The sequence below is a fragment of the Suricata suricatta genome, chromosome 14 (assembly GCF_006229205.1).
Source record: "Suricata suricatta isolate VVHF042 chromosome 14, meerkat_22Aug2017_6uvM2_HiC, whole genome shotgun sequence".
NCBI classification, from domain to species: domain Eukaryota; kingdom Metazoa; phylum Chordata; class Mammalia; order Carnivora; family Herpestidae; genus Suricata; species Suricata suricatta.
The window spans coordinates 70681874-70691230 of record NC_043713.1 but is presented as its reverse complement, the minus strand read 5'-3'; the positions used below and the strand labels follow the sequence as shown (position 1 = coordinate 70691230).

Sequence of the window (9357 nt, the reverse complement as noted above, 5' to 3'; positions counted from 1 at the left end):
ACGGGGGACCTGAACCGAATTCCACCCTTCGAGCCGCGGGACCTGACCTGCGCGGGACTTGACCCATGGTCTCTCCTTCCTGTGGGTCCAAGACGTCTCTTGGATCCCACGGGCCCGGAGCTTTTGTGGCCTGTCTGCCTGGCCCCTTTGAGACCCTTAGAGACCAGCACCCAACAGACCAGACAAACAAAAAGATTCAAACAGGCGATCAGGCCCAGCATGTCAGGGTCCCAGGGGTTCTGGGGAGGGGGATTCCCGGCCAACGCACCAGATGAAATGCCCAAGATTTCAATATCACCCCAAAACCAGAAACCGCCAGGGAGACCGAGTCACACATGTAAAAGCAAAGGGCATTTATTATTATGGCTTAGGCTCTCCAGGCCTAAGTTCAGTCTCACAGTCTTCACCAACGCAGTGGATCCGTGCTGAGAGACGGGTCAGTTTTGATTAGCTGATTTTCTCTTTATTATGGATCGTGTTTTCCTACTTTGCATACCTGGTCATTTGTGGTTGAATGCCAGACATTGTGAATTTTATCTTGTTGGGTGCCAGATATTTTTGTACTCCTACACACACTATTGAGTTTTGTTCTGGTTTGTGGTTAAATTACTTGGAAACAGCTTAATCAATTCGACTTGCTCTTGAGATTTTTTTTTTTAGGTGAGACCACAGGAGTGTAAGGCTAATTCCCTACTACTCAGGTAAACTCTTCTGAGTACTCCACCCAAGTTTTATGATTATGAGGCTTTTCATGCTCACTGGTGAGAACAAGCATTATTTTCAGCCCTGCATTTTCTCTGGGTATTGGTCTCTCTCATTCTTTTTGGTGGGTTTTCCTTGGCCTCAGGTAGTTTCCTCAAATGCTTACACTGATCACTACTTAGTTGAATACTTGAGGGTGACTCTCTGAAGATTTGCCAACTTTTCTTCTGTTCAGCTCTCTCTTTTCTGACACTCTGCCGTATGAACTCCAGCTGCTTTGGATCCTTGAGCATCTTTCTCTCTAACCCAGGAAGATCAGTGGGGTTGCCTGTATTCTCTCCACTCTGAGCCTCAGCCTGGAAACTCTCTCCATAGAGAATCTGGGATAACTGCATGGCCTACCTTGTTTGTTTCTCATTCCTTCTTTCATTACCTGATGTCCAGTGACTCAACAGCCATTTTTTTCATGCATTTTGCTTCATTTTTTTTTTTCATTGTTTCATGCAGGAGAGTAAATCTGGTTACTTCTACTATGTATTGGCCAGAATGTCCTTTCTGTAAAAAAAACTAAAAAACAAAAAAACCCCCAGACTTAATTGAAATACAATTCATATATACATTCCAAATATTTAAATTGCTCAATTTGGTGGTTTTTAGTATGTTCACATGTTATACCCAGATCACAATATCGTCCCCAAAAACCAGAGACCGCCAGGGAGACTGAGTCATGCATGCAAAAGCAAAGGGCTTTATTATGGGCTGAAGCTCGCCGGGCCTAAGCTCGGGCTCACAGACTTCACTAGCACAGTGGATACATGCTGAGAGCCCCGAACAAAGGCTGAGCAGGGTTTTTATGGTATTTGGGAAGGGGGAGTTACAGGAAATTGTGACACAGATACAGGGGTCCAATCATTACTATACGATACCATTGACAGCAGGTTTAACCATTCATTGATACTTTTGGTGGGAACCAATCACAACATTTAGAGTATTGACCAATCACAGAGTGGGCCCAGGACCCTCGCGTAGGGCATGACTAGTCTTAGGCAATAGATGATTATCTTATAGCCTCCATCTTTAGGCCCGCCCTTAGAAATGTTAAAGATGTTAGCTGGCCTTTTCTGATTGGGTGTTACAAGGGTTGTCCCTCCTTTCCTGGGCAATGTGTGCTCTTCTATTGTCTAATGATTCTGAGGCCGACACCTAGGCCTTCAAGGTCAGAGGGGAAGCTTGAATCAGACCTGCGTCCTTACACTTTAAGTGTTCATATTATTTTTAGGATCAGCTTTCTAATTTCTACAAAGAAGCCAGATGGGGTTCTTAAAAGGATGGAGTTGAATCTAGATTTTGGAGTGCATTGTCATCTTATCAATAGCATCTCATCCATGCACGAAGCATATGGCTCCATTTATTTAGGTCTTCCTTAATTTCTTTCCACAATGTTTAGTGGTTTTCACGGTATAATTTTTCCACTACATTTGTTAAATATATTCCTAAGTGTATTCATTTTGATCTTACTGTCAATGGAATTATTTTTTTACTTCCGTTTTTGGATTGTTCATTGCTAGTGTGTAGAAATACAATTGACTTTTTCCAGCTTTATTGCAGTATAATTGACAAATAAAAATTACATATATTTATAGTGCACAGTGTGATGTTTTGATACATGTCTACAATGTGAAATGGTAACTACAATAAAGCTAATTAACATATCCATTACCTCGCATGGTTGTAAATTGTGTGTGTGTGTGGTGAGAACATGTTTTCTTAACAAATTTTAAGTATACAATATAGTGTACTATAGCTATCATGCTATATATTAGATCTTCAGAATTTATCCATCCTGAATAATTGAAACTTTGTACCCTTTGACCAACATTTCATAACTGATTTTTGTATATTGATCTTATATTCTGTCACTTTGCTGAACTTGTTAATTATCTCTAGTAGTGTTTTTGTAGATTTCTTAGGATTTGCTATATACCTCTATATATATAGGGTCATGTCATCTATGAATAGAGATAGTTTTTACTTTTCTATCTGTATGCCTTTCCCCCTCCTTTTATTTATTTATTTTTTGCCTGATTGCTCAGGCTAGAACCTCTTTCTCCAACCAGCCCATCTGATAAGCTTCACTCATTGCAGCAGATTGCTTTGTCACTTTCAACAATGCCCTGGGGCATACATTGTTTCACAGACTGATCCAATTAAATTTAGGTTCGTTTGCCAGGATAGTTTTTGAGGTCAGTGTTTTGAGATTTGTTCTGACCCCAGGAGGGCTCTTCTTAGTTGTCTCTTTTTCCTGATTTTTCCTGGTAAATTAGCTGGCCTTTGGTCTAGTTTATATCTCTAATGAAGTTAACAGTCTTCTCTTAATTGCATTTCACCACAAGCTCCATTGTTTTGAGAGTCCCCTTAGGTTTGACCTTCCTCCCACTTTGTTGCAAATAAAGACAGTTCACTTGGGAAGGGCTTCAGAGATCTTTGTTTTGTTCTGCCTTTCCCCCAGGACAAAAATCTCAGCCTCAGCTCTGACCCTGGGGCAGGGTCAGTGGTGGCTTTTCTCTGACAGCTGTGCTTTAGGAACTGGGCACTCATCCAGGGGCCTTTGATCTTCTTGGCTTGCTGCTCCCAGCATGGAATCTTCACTTTATGAGTAAGCTTCAGCAAGGGTGATGTGCATCCCAGTATTTCAGTGTGCCATCTCCAAGGTAGAGCGTCTGTCACAGTGAATGCTGAGTAGGACAGACCCACAACCTCTTGCCACACTCACCTAGAATTTAGTCTCTGCAATAGGTAGCTGGGGGTGGGGGTGGTAGAGGGGAGATGCTGATGAACTGCCTTTCTCTGGTAGATACTATCACTTTTAAGTTGGAGCTGGGTGAGGAAGGTGCCATGTATTTCTTGGCTGTACTTGCCAGGAATGGAGTTTCCAATCACATTGGGCTGGGAGAGGGGAGGAAGGGAACAGGTTGAAATGCTACAGAGTCTCACTAATTTTGCCAGGATTTAGTAGAAGTTCTCGAATAAAATCTCATTAGCTGTATGCCCTCAGGTCTGTTTACAGAGACTATAGATATATCAATGTATATATTATGACATATATACACACATAATGTATATATAGACTTTAAGTGTTTATATATAAATATATATATTTAAATTTCAAGAGATAATATATATAATATAAATTAAAAAAAATATATTTAAATCTTTAAAACATTTTTAAAATGTTTATTTTCTAGAGACAGACAGAGTGCGAGCAGGGGAGGGGCAGAGAGAGAGGGAAACACAGAATCCGAAGCAGGCTTCAGGCTCTGAGCTGTCAGCACAGAGCCCGATGTGAGGCTCGAACCCATGAACTGTGAGATCATGACCTGAGCAAAGTCGGACGCTCAACTGATGGAGCCACCCAGGCGCCCCCAAAATTATATGTATTTAAGATTTTACCAGTTTTCCTGGGGAGTGGATCTGTGCAGCTCTTCTTGTTGCCATTTCAAAAGGAAAACTCTCAAATAAAATTAAAAAACTTAACAAAACCAATGTGGAACTCTCCTTCTCCCCAAATGGTTTTTGAAATTCGGGAAATGGATGCCCAGCTGAATACTTACAGTGAGTCAAACCTCTCACCTCCTTTTTTAATTAAAAAAAGAATTTTTTTGTTTTTGCTGGCCACACATTAATTTGTGAATAAAAACTCTTGTTATCTTGGATTTCAATATTCCTAGCTCTTCTGTCATAAAAGGGCACTAATAATGTAGCTCTTAAGGCAATCTTCTCGGAATTGGATTCATTCTCTCCACGCTGTCAGGGGACAGGGACACGTGGGGAAACAAGCTTGTTTGAGGTGTCCGTGCTCTTCCAGTATTCACGCCACCTAGTGGGCAAAGTTTATCTAGACAATGTTGAGCCTGGATTAGATTTAGTGGTCTCTGGCACCCTCCAGTGATAAGTCACATTAGCACAGTGATTTCTGGTCGTTTGATCATATTTGTAAAGTGAAGTGATTCTTAAAATTTTTTTATTTATTTAGAGAGAGAAAGTAGGTGAAAGGCAGAGAGAGGGGGAGGGAGAGAGAATCCCAAGTAAGCTCTACACTGCCAGTAGAGTCCAACATGGGACTTAAAATCACCAACCTGAATGGAAACTAAGAGTTGGACGCTTAACTGACTAAGCTACCCAGGTGTCCCTGGTGAAGTGATTTTTGACCCAGTGAGTATGATCAACCTTGATAAGGAAAATTTGGAGCTTTTTAGCTGAGGAGCCAAAGTAAGGAACCTGTATGCTTGTCCACAGGTTGCTGGCTGGCATTACCCTTAGGGGTAGGTCAGTTTGGGCTCGTGAGGACTTTAAGACTTCCCTAGGTCTCTAGTCCAACATTCCTGCCAGATCAGTGTCCATAGTTACCCTATGGTTTGGGGTTTGGGCAGCTAGCTCAGCAGATTTTTGTGGTAATTATGAAAGATAATGGGGGCATCATAGTATGGTTCCCCCCCCCCCATTTTGCTGGCCAGCAGTGAAAAGACAAAGAGAGGCTGATGTGAGGCTTACTGTTTTACACCTACACATTCAAAGGATGTAGCACATCCATATCCCTCCTCTATTGGGGTTCCTACCATTCCAGATCCTTTTTCCCCCATTCCACAGAGCAGTAGGGGATCATCTTAATGGTCAAGAACCAATGATTTCCACCCATTTCATTCTAGCAGAGAAGGCATCCACTGGGATTGACTTAATTGTCAGTGGTAGGACACCTGTATGCCCTCATGCAGGTTGTCAGACCAAATTACCTAAATTTATGACCCAAAAGTTGAGAAACCTGTTGTCTTTGTGGTCGTTTCAAAGCTATGATCTTGTACTCCTGAGCTGCATCCTGTGCTTTGTTTAGTTTAATTGGATGTCCAGTCCAAGGACTCTAGTTCATTATTTTATTCATGAAGGATCATTTAGAAACAACAAGATCCAACTTCCTTGGTGGTAATTTGTCCTGAAATGTTGGTTTTAGTTATTGCAGACCAAACTTCTTCTGCCTTCTCACCTTCCATGAGATTTCCCATATGCAAAGTCCTAAATCTGATCAAGCGATAATCATTTTTTTTTTAAAAAACATGACACGCCCTGAAGTCAGAATTTCTACATTTGGAGACATGATTAAGGGTGTGGAGAGATGATAGAATAATTTCCTCCACCCATGCAACCTGGAGACAGGGAAATGTTTAAAGAGAGAAAGCTTAACATCTGGCCTTGGCCTCCTCATATGAAGCCTCTGGCAGGGGCAAAGGTAGAGGAAAATTGATTTCCTCTTTTTTGACATGCAACACAGCCTATTTGAGCTCTTGCACACATGCCTGCCTCGTTGTCCTTAACTAAAGCTATAGGCCTGAGGCATTTGCAAGAGTGTTTATACTGTCACAAGTTGTCACAGCTTCTCGGTCCATCAGAAATGTCTTTTGTGTGTGTGCGTGGTTTTTAAAAATTTGGCCTATCTATAATGGAATACTACATGACAATGAGAAAGAATGAAATCTGGCCATTCATAGCAACTTGGATGGACCTCGAGGGTGTCATGCCAAGTGAAATAAGTCAGGTGGAGAAGGACAGATACCATATGTTTTCACTCATAGTCTAACAGGAGAAACCTAACAGGGGACCATGGGAAGGGGAAGTGGGAGGAAAGAATTAGGGAGAGGGAGGGAGGCAAATCATGAGAGACTCTTGAATATTGAAAACAAACTGAGGGCTGAAGAGGGAAAAGGGGGAGATGGTCATGGAGGGGGGCATTTGTGGGGAAGATCACTGGATGTTATATGGAAACCAACTTGACAATAAACTATAAATAAAAATAAAATAAAATTTACACCCAAGTTAGCCTATGGTGCAGCGATGATTTCAGGAGTAGATTCCTTAATGTCCCTCACCCATTTAGCTCATCCCCCTCCCACACCCTCCAGGAACCCTCTGTTCTCGATATTTAAGAGTCTCTTATGTTTTGTCCCCCTTCCTGTTTTTTATTATTTTTGCTTCCTTTCCCTTAGGTTCATCTGTTCTGTATCTTAAAGTCCTCATATGAGTGAAGTTGTATGATATTTGTGTTTCTTCAATTGACTAATTTCTCTTAGCATAATACCCTATAGTTCCACTCATGTAGTTGCAAATGACAAGGTTTCATTCTTTTTGATTGCTGAGTAATACTCCATTGTGTATATATGCCATGTTTTCTTTATCCACTCATCCATCAGTGGACTTTTGGGCTCTTTTCATACTTTGGCTATTGTCGATAGTGCTGCTATAAGCATTGGGGTGCATGGGCCTCTTTGAAACAGCATACCTGTATCCCTTAAATAAACATCTAGTAGTGCAATTGCTTGGTCTTAGGGTAGTTCTATTTTTAACCTTTTGAGGAACCTCCATACTGTTTTCCAGAGTGACTGCACAAGTTTGCATTCCCACCAGCAAGTGCAAAAGAGAGCCTCTTTCTCCACATCCTTTCCAACATCTGTTGTTGCCCGAGTTGTTAATATTAGCCATTCTGATGGGCGTGAGGTGGTATCTCATTGTGGTTTTGATTTGTATTTCCCTGATGATGAGTGATGTTGGGCATCTTTTTATGTGTCGGTTGGCCATCTGGATGTCTTCTTTGGAAAAATGTCTATTCATATCTTTTGTCCATTTCTTCACTGGATTATTTGTTTTTTGGGTGTTGAGTTTGATTAGTTCTCTATATATTTCGGATACTAACCCTTTATCTGATATGTCGTTTGCAAGTATCTTCTCCCATTCTGTCAGTTGCCTTTTAGTTTTGCTGATGGTTTCCTTCACTGTGCAGAAGCTTTTTATTTTGGTGAGGTCCCAATAATTCATTTTTGCTTTTGTTTCCCTTACCTCTGGAGACGTGTTGAGTAAGAAGTTGCTGCAACAAAGGTCCAAGACGTTTTTGCCTGTTTTCTCCTCTAGGATTTTGATGGCTTCCTGTCTTATGTTTAGGTCTTTCATCCATTTTGAGTATATTTTTGTGTATGGTGTAAGAAAGTGGTCCAGGTTCATTTTTTCTGTATGTCGCTGTCCAGTTCTCCCAGCATCACTTGCTGAAGAGACTGTCTTTATTCCATTGGATATTCTTTCCTGCTTTGTTAAAGATTAGTTGGCCATATGTTTGTAGGTCCATTTCTGGGTTCTCTATTCTGTTCCATCGATCTGAGTGTTTTCGTGTGAGTACCATATTGTCTTGATGATTACAGCTTCGTAATACAGCTTGAAGTCTGGGATTGTGATGCCTCCTGCTTTGGTTTTCTTTTTCAAAATTGCTTTGGCTATTTGGGGTCTTGTCTGGTTCCATACAAATTTTAGGATTGTTTGTTCTAGCTCTGTGAAAAACGCTGGTGGATTAATTTAGGTACTATTGACATTTTAAGAATATTGTTCTTCCTATCCAGGAGCATGGAATATTTTTCCATGTTTTGGTGTCTTCTTCAATTTCTTTCATAAGCTTTCTATAGTTTTCAGTGTATAGATTTTTCACCTCTTTGGGTAGATTTATTCCTAGGTATTTTATGGTTTAGGTGCAATTGTAAATGGGATCGATTCCTTGATTTCTTCTTTCTGTTGCTTCATTAATGGTGTATAGGAGTGAAACCAATTTCTGTGCATTGATTTTATATCCTGCCACTTTGCTGAATTCCTGGATCAGTTCTAGCAGTTTTTGGTGGAATCTTTTGGGTTTTCTGTCTAGAGTATCATGTCATCTGCAAAGAGTGAAAGTTTGACCTCCTTCTGGCTGATTTGTTTGCCTTTTATTTCTTTGTGTTGTCTGATTGTGAGGCTAAGACTTCCAATGCTATGTTGAATAACAGTGGTGAGCGTGGACATCCCTGACCTTAGAGGGAAAGCTCTCAGTTTTTTTCCCATTGAGAATATTAGCATTGGGTCTTTCATATATGGCTTTTATGATTTTGAGGTATAATCCTTCTATCCCTACTTTCTTAAGAGTTTTCATCAAGAAAGGATGCTGTATTTTGTCAAATGCTTTCTCTGCATCTATTGAGAGGATCATGTGATTCTTGTCCTTTCTTTTATTGATGTGATGGATCACATTGATTGTTTTGCAGATATTGAACCAGCCCTGCATCCCAGGTATAAATCCCACTTGGTTGTGGTGAATAATATTTTTAATGTATTGTTGGATCCAGTTAGCTAATATCTTGTTGAGGACTTTTGCATCCATGTTCATCAGGAAATTGTAGTTCTCCTTTTATAGTGGGATCTTTGTCTGGTTTTGGTGTATAGGAATGCAACTGATTTCTGTACATTGATTTTGTACCCTGCGACTTTACTGAACTCATTGATAAGTTCCAGAAGGTTTCTGGTGGAGTCGATTGGGTTTTCCATGTAGAGTATCATGTCATCTGCAAAAAGGGAAAGTTTGACTTCTTCCTTGCCAATTCTGATGCCTCTTATTTCTTTTTGTTGTCTGATTGCTGAAGCCAGAACTTCCAGCACTATGTTGAACAACAGTGGTGAGAGTGGGCACCCCTGTCGTGTTCCTGATCTCAGGGGGAATGCTCTCAGTTTTTCCCCATTGAGGATGATATTAGCTGTGGGTTTTTCATAGACTGCTCTTATAATGTTTAGGTAAGTTCCTTCTATTCCAACTTTCTC

The 9357-nt window shown here is 40.7% G+C and overlaps 1 long non-coding RNA gene across 1 annotated transcript in view; it reads right to left on the bottom strand.

Annotated features, from left to right (window-relative positions):
* Positions 1–338: 338 nt before the first annotated feature.
* LOC115278190 overlaps positions 339–9357 on the bottom strand; it is a 14828-nt gene continuing 5809 nt past the window's right edge. Inside the window, exon 3 of the long non-coding RNA XR_003902751.1 lies at positions 339–1269. This is a non-coding gene — a long non-coding RNA (uncharacterized LOC115278190). The remainder of the gene's footprint in view (positions 1270–9357) is intronic.